The 12,697-nt window shown below is 39.6% G+C and overlaps 1 protein-coding gene across 2 annotated transcripts in view; it reads right to left on the bottom strand.

Annotated features, from left to right (window-relative positions):
* KIF4A (kinesin family member 4A) overlaps positions 1–12,697 on the bottom strand; it is a 128,142-nt gene that overhangs the window by 77,298 nt on the left and 38,147 nt on the right. The gene's annotated exons all lie outside the window — the stretch shown is intronic.

Consider the following 12,697-nt stretch of genomic DNA (forward strand, 5'->3'; position numbering starts at 1 on the left):
AAGTCTATGTAGTATAATGGTTAAGTGCATGGGCACTGGTGTCAGATAGACCTAGGTTCTAATCCTGGCTCTGTCACTGATTAGCTATGCGATTTTGGGTAAGTTCCTCTATAAAATGAGGCAAATCTACCCACCTCATTAGGTTGTGGTGGGGAGTTAATAATATACTTTACACAAAACAAAGTTAAATGATATACAAATGGCATCATTATTGTTAGTGCTGTACTACTTTACTTATTCAGCTGTACTTTGGACTCCCTTATAACCTAAAACAATTATATCTACAAGATCCTGATCTCCAAAATTCCTCTCTGCATCCTACTACTATCCTTCCAATTCTTTCATGGATCCTGTTCTTCACCCTTATTGTGGCTACAAATTTACTGACGCCTTCTTTCTTTTTTCTTTTTTCAGCTGCACCATGTAGCATGTGGGATCTGAATTTCCCGACCAGGGATCGAACCCGTGCTCCCTTAAGTGGAAGAGTGGAGTCTTAACCATTGGACTGACAGGGAAGTCCCTACTGACACTTTCTAATACTCCCAGTAGATCATCCTTCCTGGGCCTTAAACTACCTATTCCCTGCAGTCAATCATTTCAGTTATGTTTTCCCAAGGGCTCACTAGACCCATGACCTTCTGCCATTCCCACCATGTCAATTCCCAGGCCTAGGTTAAACCAACTGTGTGTGTGTGTGTGTGAGCACGTGCGCGTGTGTGTAAGTTTCTGAAAGTCACATAACGAAATGGAATGGATCCATCCATTATAAAACACGCTATCTGACCTTGGCTGAACCCTCGGTCAATAGACAATCTTCTCTTCTTCATTCTTCCTTCACCACAGCAGCTATTCTAAACACTCATCATTTCCAAGGCTGGAAATCTACCTTCACTCTACTAGTAGATGATTTCAACAAATACGTTATGGTGATCAATTGTTCACAAGGGCTCCCTAACCTTCCCTCTCCTCACTTCACAGTCTTTCCTTTGCTGTCACTGATTCCTTTGTCCTTCTCCTTGTTTCAGAGGAGGAAATAACTACCTTTATTTTCCCTTCAGCCTCTGCCAGTGTTTCTATTCCCTCCATTTTCCCAGGGACCCTGGATCCCTTGATCTTCCCCCTCCCTCTTAGATCTTCAATTTATTTTTCCTTCACGAATTCCTTCTTTTCAGTCTATACACATGCTCAAATCTCCCCAACCTAAAACAAAAACAATTCCCTCAAGCAACTATCTCTTTCTTTTCCCTTTATTGCAAGTTGGAAGGGGTACCATTTTTCAGGGCCAGTTATCCCATCCAGGATGTGAAGGAGATCCTGCTGAGATTGATCAAACCTCACCAATGCCTGTACTAATCCTCATATTAGTTCACTCCTTTCTCTTCTTTCCCCCTTTTAGCCAAATAGAACATTGTGCCATCGTATTGGCCCATATCCCATGTAGGATGTGAAGGAGACTGCTGAGGTTTTTCAAACCTGCTGAGCAAAATGTCCATCTATAGTTCCATAGGAACAACAATAAAAGTCCAGATGAGCCCTGAGAAGAAATTATGGCTACTGTGATCTAAGCAAGAAGCATAGACTTAAGGATAAAAAGGCTGATTTTTTTTTTCTTCAGATGAGAGTTGGAGTTTTGGAATAGATAGGAGCAAGGGAAATGAATGTCTTTTTGGAAAGAAATCATCACAAAACAGCATGTGATTTCCTGTTGTTAAGAGAAAGTTCTTGACATGGTTGGAGATTATATATTATAAAGACTGGGAAGAACATGTCTGCAGAGACTTAAAAGTTCTAATCAAGGATGGCTATGGAGAAAATGCCCAGATAAAATTATAAGACCAGAAGTTCCTCTTCTCTCTAAAAGACTGAGAACAGACCAAGTGAGGAGAGGATCAAGAATACTACTTAACAGCTTCGGGTATTTGTTCACTAGGGCAACAAATAAATAATAAAGTAGAGATTTTAACTTTAAAAAGGGACTAGAACTTCACAAGTATCATGGAGGCACATTACAATTGGTTTCACAACTAGAATAAAAGGGTATATTGGTAACAGGAGAGAAAAATGAGGCAGAAGAGAAACGAAGCAGCTCTATATGCAGCAGCTCTCAACTGGGGACAATTTTGCTTCCTGCAGGACATTTGGCAATATCTGGAGACATTTTGGTTGTCACAACCTGTGAGGTCAGGGGGAGTGCTACTGGCATCTAGTGGGTAGAGGGCAAGGATACCACTAAACACCCTACAATGCCCTGGACAGTCCCTGCCCCCCAACATTGTTTGACCCAAAATGTCAGTAGTGCCACAGCTGAGAAACCCTGCTCTATATGTGAAGAAAATATGTATGAACCTAAGGCAGGTAGCACAGCCAAGAAGATTAGGGTGAAAAACAGAAGTAATATGATAGTATAGATATGGTCTGCCTAGCTAGAAGGGGAATGATCTATTACTGCACTAGATCACAAGATTTACAGGAGTAACTACTAAGAGGGGATAGAGTGGAAAGGAACTTGATTGGGAGATAGAATCTTTTTTTTTTTTTTTGGCAGTACACGGGCCTCTCACTGTTGTGCCCTCTCCCATTGTGGAGCACAGGCTCCAGACGCACAGGCTCAGCGGCCATGGCTCATGGGCCCAGCCACTCCGCGGCATGTGGGATCTTCCCAGACCGGGGCATGAACCCGCGTCCCCTGCATCGGCAGGCGGACTCCAACCACTGCGCCACCAGGGAAGCCCATGGGAGATAGAATCTTAGTTCAAATTCTGCCTCTCCCACCTATCAATGTGTGTGACCTTGGACAAGCCACTAAAACTTTCCTTTATCCATAAAACAGGTGTAATACATACCTTACCTCATGAGGCTATGATAAAAATCAAATGTGATCTATAAAGTGCTACCTACATGTAAGTTATTATTAATAGGATAGAGGAACTTAGATAATCTGGATATTTGCTAAGTTACATGACAGTGAAAGCAGAGTACCCAATAAATTCCTTATCTACTCTGATGACAATTTCTTCACCCAAAAGATACTGCAAGTGAAGAAGGAAATGGCAGTATCTTGAAGTTGGCCTTCAAGTTGACACACATGGAAGAACTGATTATGTAAGTAAAATGATGAGAATCTGGTTGTAGGGGACCGAGGTGCATGGTCAGACATCAGTATGCTAGATGGTAAGAAAACGTATCTCTAAAATTCAGGAAAAAAGATAGTTAAGTTTCTGGTACAGAAAGTCTAAAGGGGGAAAAGTATGAAAGGCTTTCAAAAAATAAAATTGTAATTATCTAGGCACACATTATTCCAATAAAAAATTGATACAGCTTCATAGGAACCAATGTAACAAATAAAATTATACACAAAAAGAACACAGAGAGCATTAGAGGAAATTCTGTTCAAACACAGGAGACTGACCACCAGCATTTCTTTCCCCCCTAAGATACCACTAAAAGGAATTTAAAAAGTAATAACCCATAAGATGACAGAGCACAGGAGAGGAAATATCCGTAGACAAGAGGTTTCAATGTGTTTTTAGAGCACAGGTAGAGAAGCAATAACTGACTCAGCAAGATGGAGGAGCCTCAATCTAAAGTGCCTGCAGAGGAACAATAATGACCATGACAATGATAATAACAGCTAAGTTTATATAGTGTTTACTATGAGCCAGATACTGTTCTAGGAACTTTATGCTTATTACCTTACTTAATCCTCACAATAGTCCTATAAAGTGTGCATCAAGTATGATTATCTGTGCTGACAGATATGAGAGCTGAGGCACAAAGAGATTAGGTAACTTGCCTAAGGTCACATAGCTATTAAGTGGCAGAGTCAGGATTCAGATGGAGGCAGCCTGGCTCCCAAATCCATGATCTTAACCTCTATGCTCTATGGAAATGAGCAAATTTGCTCACTTAGAGGCACCAGGTACCTTGGAAAGAGGAGAGACTTGAGGCTGAAAAGACGGAGTTGGTAGAAAATATATTTAAAGAAAGCTTGAACTCTCACATCGCCCCTCCAGAGCCATGTGACTACTGTGTCCCCCATTCTCAATCATTCCCAGTCTACTTAATGGGGTAGTTTTTCCAATACCCTCCCATTAAACGTTGGTATTCTCTTGGGACTGTCTTAGGCTCTTTGCTTACTATATATACTCTTCCTGGGCTATCTCATCCTTGCCTAGAGTTCCAATAAACACCTATATTAATGACTCCCTCAAATTCCCATCTCCAAACCAGACCTCTTTCCTACTGTCCAAAGCTATATTTTGTCTGCCTACTGAATAACCTCCAGTGGGCTGTGCCCACGTGGCATTGCATAACACAGACTTGAACAACACAGAATTCATCTTTCAGTGCAAATCTATTTCACTTCCAGCACTGTTCCTTTTCATTGTCTCACCACCTAACCAGTCATCCAACAAACAACAAACCTGCGACATCCTGGACTCTCCCTCTTTTCTCACCCCACACATCTGAGTCCTTATCATTTAGTGAATATGTTCAATATTCTAGGCACTGTGCTAGGCATTAGAGGTAGAAAGATGAATAAGTCACAATCCTTACTCTCGAGGAGTTAAAAATCTAAAGGGAGATAGACACACCAACAAAAACTATTTGCAAATATAATGTTAAAGGAAAAGGTAAGTATAGTAAAAATGGGTTCTCATAGGAGTGGGAATTGAAAATTTGAGCTGAACTGTGAAGAATGACTAGGACAATGCTGATGGAGGAGGGAAGAGTAGGAAAGAAGAATGTAAGGTTATTCCAGGCAGAGAAGTAACATATGTCAAGGCACATATTTGTGAGAGAGCGTCATACATTTAGGAACTACAGGGAGTTCAACAGGAAAATAATGCAAGTTATGAGATAGAGAGTAACAAATAATGAGGCCAGAGGCCAGTTAGGGACAGATCATAAAGAGCATGAAAGATATGTCATGCTCAGGTATTTGTGTTTATCCTGTAGGACAGTGGTTTTCAAATTGTGTTCCTCAGAACCTTAGGGATACTTTAGGGAACCACAAAAATACTGCAGAGTTTCTGCAATTGTAATTTGGATTTTGTTTTAAAAATTACTTCTATTGTGGTAAAATATATATAACATAAAATGTACCATTTTAACAGTTTTTAAGTGTATAGTTCAATGGCATTAAGTACATTCACACTGTTGTGCAACCATCACCGCTATTTAACGTTATTTTAACTATTTTAAAAACTGCATTTAAGGGACTTCCCTGGTGGTCCAGTGGTAAAGAATCCACCTTTCAATGCAGGGGACATGGGTTCGATCCCTGGTCGGGGAACTAAGATCCCACATGCCATGGGCAACTAAGCCCGCACGCCACAACTACTGAGCCCCCGTGCCTCAATCAGAGAGCCTGCCTGCTGCAAACTACAGAGCCCATGTGCTCTGGAGCCCACACGCCACAACTAGAGAGAGAAAAACCTGAGAGAAAAACCTGCACGCCACAACTAGAGAGAAGCCTGCGTGCCGCAACGAAGATCCCGCATGCCACAACTAAGACCCGACGCAGCAAAAACAAAAAACAAAAAAGCCCTATATTGTTTTTTTAAAAAAACTGCATTTAAATGGCTCATTCTAATGTTCTATAAAGCAAATCTTTTTTTTTTAAATAGATCTTTATTGGAGTCTAACTGCTTCACAACACTGTGCTAGAATCTACTGACACATTATCTTGTGCCGCAAGGTTAATTAATTTTTCTGCAGTCTTTGAAAATTCCTCTATTATTTGTACATATGTTCGAAGTTTTTGCAAATGTGTAATTTAAGGTTGTGGCTTTGCACGAGACCTTTGCCCAGTTCACATGCACACTCATGGAAAACTGCACAGATAATTATACCACTGTAGCACATGAGCTTGTACTGAAACACCAGACAGAGGCAGTTACTCAATTCATGTGCTCATCACTGCATCATAGTCGGTTGTGTGGTACCAAATCAATAGGGAACTCAACATGTTATGATATACTATTAAAGATGGTTTCACAATCTAATTGTCCATTGATGGATGAATGAATAAAGAAAATGTGGTACACACACACAGAGAAATATTATTCAGCCACAAAAAAGAAGAAAATCCTGCCTTTTGCAACATAGATGGACCCTGAGGGCGTCATGCTGAGTGAAATAAATCAGATGGAGAAAGACAAATACTGTGTGTCCTCACCTTATATGTGGAATTTAAAAAAAGCTGAACTCATAGCAAGAGAGTAGAATAGTGGCTGCCAGAGGCTGAGGGGCGGGGGAACTGGGAAGATGCTGGTCAAAGAGTACAAACATCCAGCTATTAGATGAATAACTTCTGGGTATCTCAAGTACAGCATGGTGACTATAATCAACAGTACTGTATTATGTACTTGATGGTTGTTAAGAGACTAAATCTTTTTTTAATTAAAAAACTTTATTGAGATAACATTGGTTTATATCATTATATGTTTCACGTGCACATCACATTTCTACTTCTATATGTCCTACAGTATGCTCACCACCAAAGTTTTAGTTTCCATCTATCACTATACAGTTGATTCCCTTTACCCATTTCATCTTTCCCCAACCCCATCCCCTCTGGTAACCACTACTTTGTTCTAAGGGAGTAAAGCTTAAATGTTCTCACCACACACACACAAAAATGGTAATCATGTGAGGGGATGGAGATGTTAACCAACCTTATTGTGGTAATCATTTCACAACATATACGTGTGTCAAATCATCACACTGTACACCCTAAACGTAACATATGTTATATGTCAAGAATATCTCAATAAAGTTGGGAAAAAAAAGAAAATGTGATGGTGCATATGAAGCACTTAGCCAATGGCACTCAAAAAAAAAAAAGATGGTTTCAGTGCTTCTTGTAAGCTTTGTGTCTTGTTAGACATTTATAGTTATCATATAACATATTAGGAAATATATTGTTAGTGATCCAACATTGAATTTAAATGTCCTATTACTTCTCATTGAAGCTCCTAGTTCAGTTTAATAATTGAAGAGATTGTAAAGTGGGCTGTTAAAAAATGTTTATAACTCATAATTATGTATTAGTATGAATCAGGATTTTCTTGATAATGTGTGACAAGAAAAAAATATAGAAAAAATAGATACAAAACCTTAAATAAGATTGTTGCCGTTATCCAGAATCCCCATCATGTTATATACTAAGAACTATGTTCACTGGAGCTAGTGTGTAATAGCAAAAGTCTGGAACCAACCTAAATGTTTATCAATAGGGGAATGGTATAATAAATACAGTGGCATATCTATACAATATATGGACATGAAAAAGAATACAGTAGAGATGTATATACTGATATGGAACAATCTCCATAAATACAGGGTAGATTAGAACAGAGTGCATAATATGCTTCCATTATACAGAAAGAGAGAATGTCTAAAGACATAGACTAGGGACTTGGGGAAAGAGAAAAAGTTACTTTTCATTATACTGCATTAAAAAAAAACTTTTTATTTTGAAATAATTATAGACTCACAGGAAGCTGCAAAAGCAATGTACAGCAAGGTCTTGTGCACCATTCACCCAGCCTCCCCCAATGGTAACATCTCACATAACCATAGTACAATATCAGAACCAGGAAATTAACATTGGCACAATCCCCAGATGTTATTCAGATGTGACCAACTTTTACACGTACTCTGTGTGTGTGTGTGTGCGTGTAGTTCTGTGTAATTTTATCACATGTATAACTCCATGTAATGATCACCAAAATCAAGATATAGAAGTGTACTATCATCACAAGGCTCTCTTGTGCTGCCCTTTATAGGCACACCTACCTCTTCAATCTCCAATCCCTAACCCCTGGCAATCATTAAGCTTTCTCCCCTATAATTTTGTTATTTCAAGAATGTATAAATGGCATATACAGTATGTAACCTTTTGAGACTAGCCTTTTATTTTTTCACTCAGCATAATAATAACCCACCCAAGGAGTCTGTTTTAATAGTTCATTCCTTTTTACTGCTAAATAGTATTACACGGCCTGGATGTACCATAGTTTGTTTAACCATTCATTCACCTGTGGGTAGACATCTGAGTTGTTTCCAGTTTTTGGTTATTACAAATAGAGCAGCTATGAACATTTGCATACTGGTTTTTGTGTGAACATAAACTTTTTCTGGAATAAATGTCCAATAGTGCAATGTATGAAAATTTCAATTTCACCACATTCTTGCCAGCATTTGATATTATTACTATTTCTTCTTTTAGCTATTCTGAGAGGTATACAGTGAAATCTCCCTGTGGTTTTCACTTGTATTTCCTTAATGACTAAGGATGTTAAACATCTTTTCATGTGCTTATTGCCATTTGTATATCCTCTTCAGTGAAATATCTGCTCGTGTCTTGCTCATTTTCTAGCTGGATTATTTTTTACTATTGAGTTTTGAGAGTTCTTCACATATTCTAGACACAAGTCCTTTGCTGGATGTACTGCATTTTTTTACCATGAAAAATTTTATGATATGCAATATACAGAAAGAAATTGTGATCATAAAATAGCTATAATATTCTTATTGTTTGAAGATTGACCTACTCAATGTTATAAATTTGAACTTACAAAATAAATTTATGTGAATTTAAAATCTGTTTTTTAATTTATTTCAACTGTTAGAATTTGTTTTAAGACTTCATTTTAAAAAGAGTTCCTCTGCTTTAAAAAGAAGGCAGATTAAAAACATCTATTGTAGATGATGGACACAAATGAAAGGTTTTAAAGAAGGAATAAACATGATCAAATTTAGATTTCAGAAATATTACTTTGGTAGTCATTTGGAAGGTAGATTTGGGAGTAAAAAACTGGTGTTTAAGAAACCATTTAGGAGGTTATTATTTTTTTTTTGAGGAAAAGATGGACAATTTAATATATTCTGTTGGGGAAGATGGCTATCCATATGGAAAAACATAAAACTAAAGTTGCTACCTCACACCACACGTAGTTATAAATTCCAGACAGATTTAAGACCTTTTTTAAAGAAGAAAACATAGGAGAAATGCCTTTATATCTGTATGACTACACTGAAATTCTATTTATATAAAAAACCCAACACTTTATATGACAAAAGACATCATACACTTAGTAAAAAGATGTGCCACAGATGGGGACAAAATATTTGGAACTCGTAAAACTGACCACTTACGTCCAGAATATATGAACTCCCTCTCCCAATTAATTTTCTAAAAAGTCAACAGAAAAACAAGCACAGTATTTGAGTTGGCAATTCACAGAATTTAACAGATAAAAATATAGGACATATAAAACACAAATAAGTTTTTAGTATAAGTATGTCCTGTGTTTCCTGTCTTCCTAGTATATCCATGTCCTGGGCTTCCTGTGGTTTACTTGGCAACTTTACTGAAAAGACACTCAACCTTACTAGAAATCAAAACATACAAATTACAACAATAAAATTTTGCATCCATCAATTTAGCAAAAATTATCAAATTAATAATATTTGCTGGTGGGTGTGTAAAAGGGTACAAGCTCCTTAGAGAGGATTTTGCAATACCTACTAAAGTAAAAAACGTTCATTACAATGAGCCAACAACTCTACTTCTGGGTGTCTATCAAGAAACTTTCTCATCAGTGCATAAAGAGACATGTACAAGGATGTAATTTTAATAGTTCAGTTGAGTGATCTCTAAGGACTGGAACCATGGGAGAGGAATGAAGTAGATAGAAGGTGTTTAAGACATAAATATGACATGACCAAAAGACCTTTTGGATGTGGGAGACGAGAAAGAAAGAGGATGAATACAACATGTACTCATATTCCAGGAATAAGGCAGATATTCATTTATCCGGCCAGACAACAGTTATGGAATGCCTACTGTGTGTCAGACACAGTCTTAGCATAGGTGGCAAGAAAATACGAACTGGTCACTACCTTCAAGGAAATAAAAGTTTAATGAGAAAAAAAAGACAAATATAATTACAGTGAAAAGGGAGAATGCTGTGAGACGTGGTAGGGTGACAACTGACTGGGAAGGGAGATAATCTTCTATATCATGATAAGGCTTTTGATTACAGGCTTTTAGGTAAATGCATTTGTCAAAATTCAGCTACAATACACTTAAAATTTGTGCTTTTCATTGTAAATTTTATATTAAAAATCTAAAGAAATATTAAACTCCAGTTAATAATATGTAAGCTTAAGAATCTGGGAGAAAGTGCACTAATGTGTGCAATTTACTTTAAAAATGCGTTTTAAAAAAGAATGTGGATTAATGAGTGGATAAATGGACAGATATAAAGCAAATATAGTAAAATATTAATGGCGGAATCCAGATGCTAGGTGTAGGGATGTTCCTGTATAATCTTTCAACTTTGTGGTATCTTTGAAAATTTTCATAATAAAGTGTTAGGAAAAAACACTATGGGAGCACCCACTGATGGAAAGACTTGGACCCAAAGTAAAGGTTTCATAGGTGGGTGACATCTGAACTGTGAATTGAAATATTAGTAGGCATTACCAGTCAGACCAAAAGGGAAAAAGAACTCAGGCATTCAATGAGGGCCAATGATGACATGTCAGGCACTATGCCAGGCCCCTGGGGTTCAAAGATGAATAAGACATAGTTCCCCCTTTGGATTAGCCTGCTGTCTACTGGGAGTCAGCCAGGCAAGGTGATGACTGTAGTACAGAGTTGGGGTAGTGTTAGTGTAGGAAAGAGGTAAGCACTAGATGAGGGAAGTGGGAGTGGAAGGAAATGGAGGGGGTCAAAGAACTGGAGGTGGTTCAAGGGGATGAAATTGGAGCTGAGTAGTGAAGGGCGAAATAGAATTAGCCACGTGAAGACAGAGGGAAGGCATTTATAGCAGAAGGAGCAAGATGTACAAAGGTGCACAGACAAGCAAGAACGTAGCACACTTAGTATGGCTAGGCAGATTCTGACGAAGGGCTGAGGAGAGGGGAAGCTAGCCAGGTAGGCAAGGCTAGGGCACAAAGGCCTTGCTAAGCAGCGTGGCACAAAGTGAGGAGCTCTGAAAAGAGCTCTAAGCAGGGATATCCCGTTTAGGGAGAACATGCTGCTGCTGGTTGGTAGATAACTTGAACAGGTCCCTGACTGAAGATAAGGAATCCAGTTGGAAAGCGTGCTATAAGATAATGATGAAGGCCTGAACGAAGGTAGTGGTAGTAGGGTTAGAGAAATGAAAGTGACTTGAGAGATGAGAAAGTAAGACTGACAGGACTTGGTGACTGATGGGATTGGGAAGAGGAGTCAGAGTGAAGAAAGAGTATGGAGTGATGCCCTGGTTTCTGGCTTGGGTGACTGGGGGAATGTTGATATTACTGAATACAGGTAATGGAGGGGCAGGTTTAACAGAGGCAGGGAAGGATGGAGAGTTCAGCTTCAGATACGTGGAATGGGAGGTACCTGTGGGACATTCACGAGATGCCCCACAGGCAACTACATTTATAGGCTGAAATGTAGATGCAAGATATGGGCAGGAGATAGAGGTTTGGGATCAGCAGCACATGGGTAGGAGCTATAAGCATCTAAGTGAGCGAGACCACTTAAGGTGGTGTGGAGGGAGCAAGGTGATGGGCTTGAACAGCGGGAAGAGAAAGAAAAAAATCCCAGGACAGAACCTGGGCTATGTTTCAAGTATGGGTGGGTGGAATAAGAGGAGCCCGAGAAGGAGTCCTCAGAAATGTAAGAGGAAGCCCAGGAGAGGGTAGTGTCATAGATCCACGGGAGGAATGAGACTGTCCAGAAGAAGGGGGAGGGTGTGAGACACAGTGGAGTCACCAATTAAGAGGAGGACTGAAAAGAGCCTAATGGATTCAGTTATTCAGGTCATTGGTTGATCTCGGCAGGGACAGTTTCAATGGGATGAGGATGGAGTGCTGACAAAAAAGCAGAGTGAAAGGAAAAGGGAAAAGAGCAGTAGTATGAGGAGGATCAAGGATTTAGTTTGTTTTAAAATGGGAGAAACGGGCTTCCCTGGTGGCGCAGTGGTTGAGAGTCCGCCTGCCTATGCAGGGGACACGGGTTCGTGCCCTGGTTTGGGAAGATCCCACATGCCGCGGAGCGGCTGGGCTCGTGAGCCATGGCCACTAAGCCTGCGCGTCCGGAGGCTGTGCTCCGCAACGGAAGAGGCCACAACAGTGAGAGGCCCGCGTACCGCAAAAAAAAAAAAAAAAAAAAAAAAGGCAGTCTAAAATGGGAGAAACACATTGGTGTGCTTCTATGCTGAGGGGGAAAAGCCAGTAGAGAGGGAAAGGTTAAAAACACAGGAGGAACAGGGGTGCTTGATGAAACCAGGTTTCTGAGGCAGTAGGGAAAAGAAAAACCCCAGCATATACAACAGCACAGAGATCTGAAACAACAGTACTGTTTGGAAAGCAATGAGTAGACTGCTGTGGCTGGATCCCTTTAGTTTGTGGGGAAGTGTTGGGAGATGAAGCTGGAAATACAGAGGGGCCAGAAAATGACCAGACAGCCCCCTGGTACTACCGAATTTTAGAGGAGAAGAAATACATTAGAAGATGAAATGGTTCTAAATACATTAGAAGATGAAATGGTGACATCAAAAACCTCAAGACTTGGGCTTTCCTGGTGGCGCAGTGGTTGAGAATCTGCCTGCTAATGCAGGGGACACGGGTTCGAGCCCTGGTCTGGGAGGATCCCACATGCCGCGGAGCAACTAGGCCCGTGAGGCACAAC

The sequence above is a fragment of the Mesoplodon bidens genome, assembly GCF_964165515.1.
Source record: "Mesoplodon bidens genome assembly, chromosome: X".
In the NCBI taxonomy this organism is placed as follows: Eukaryota; Metazoa; Chordata; class Mammalia; order Artiodactyla; family Ziphiidae; genus Mesoplodon; species Mesoplodon bidens.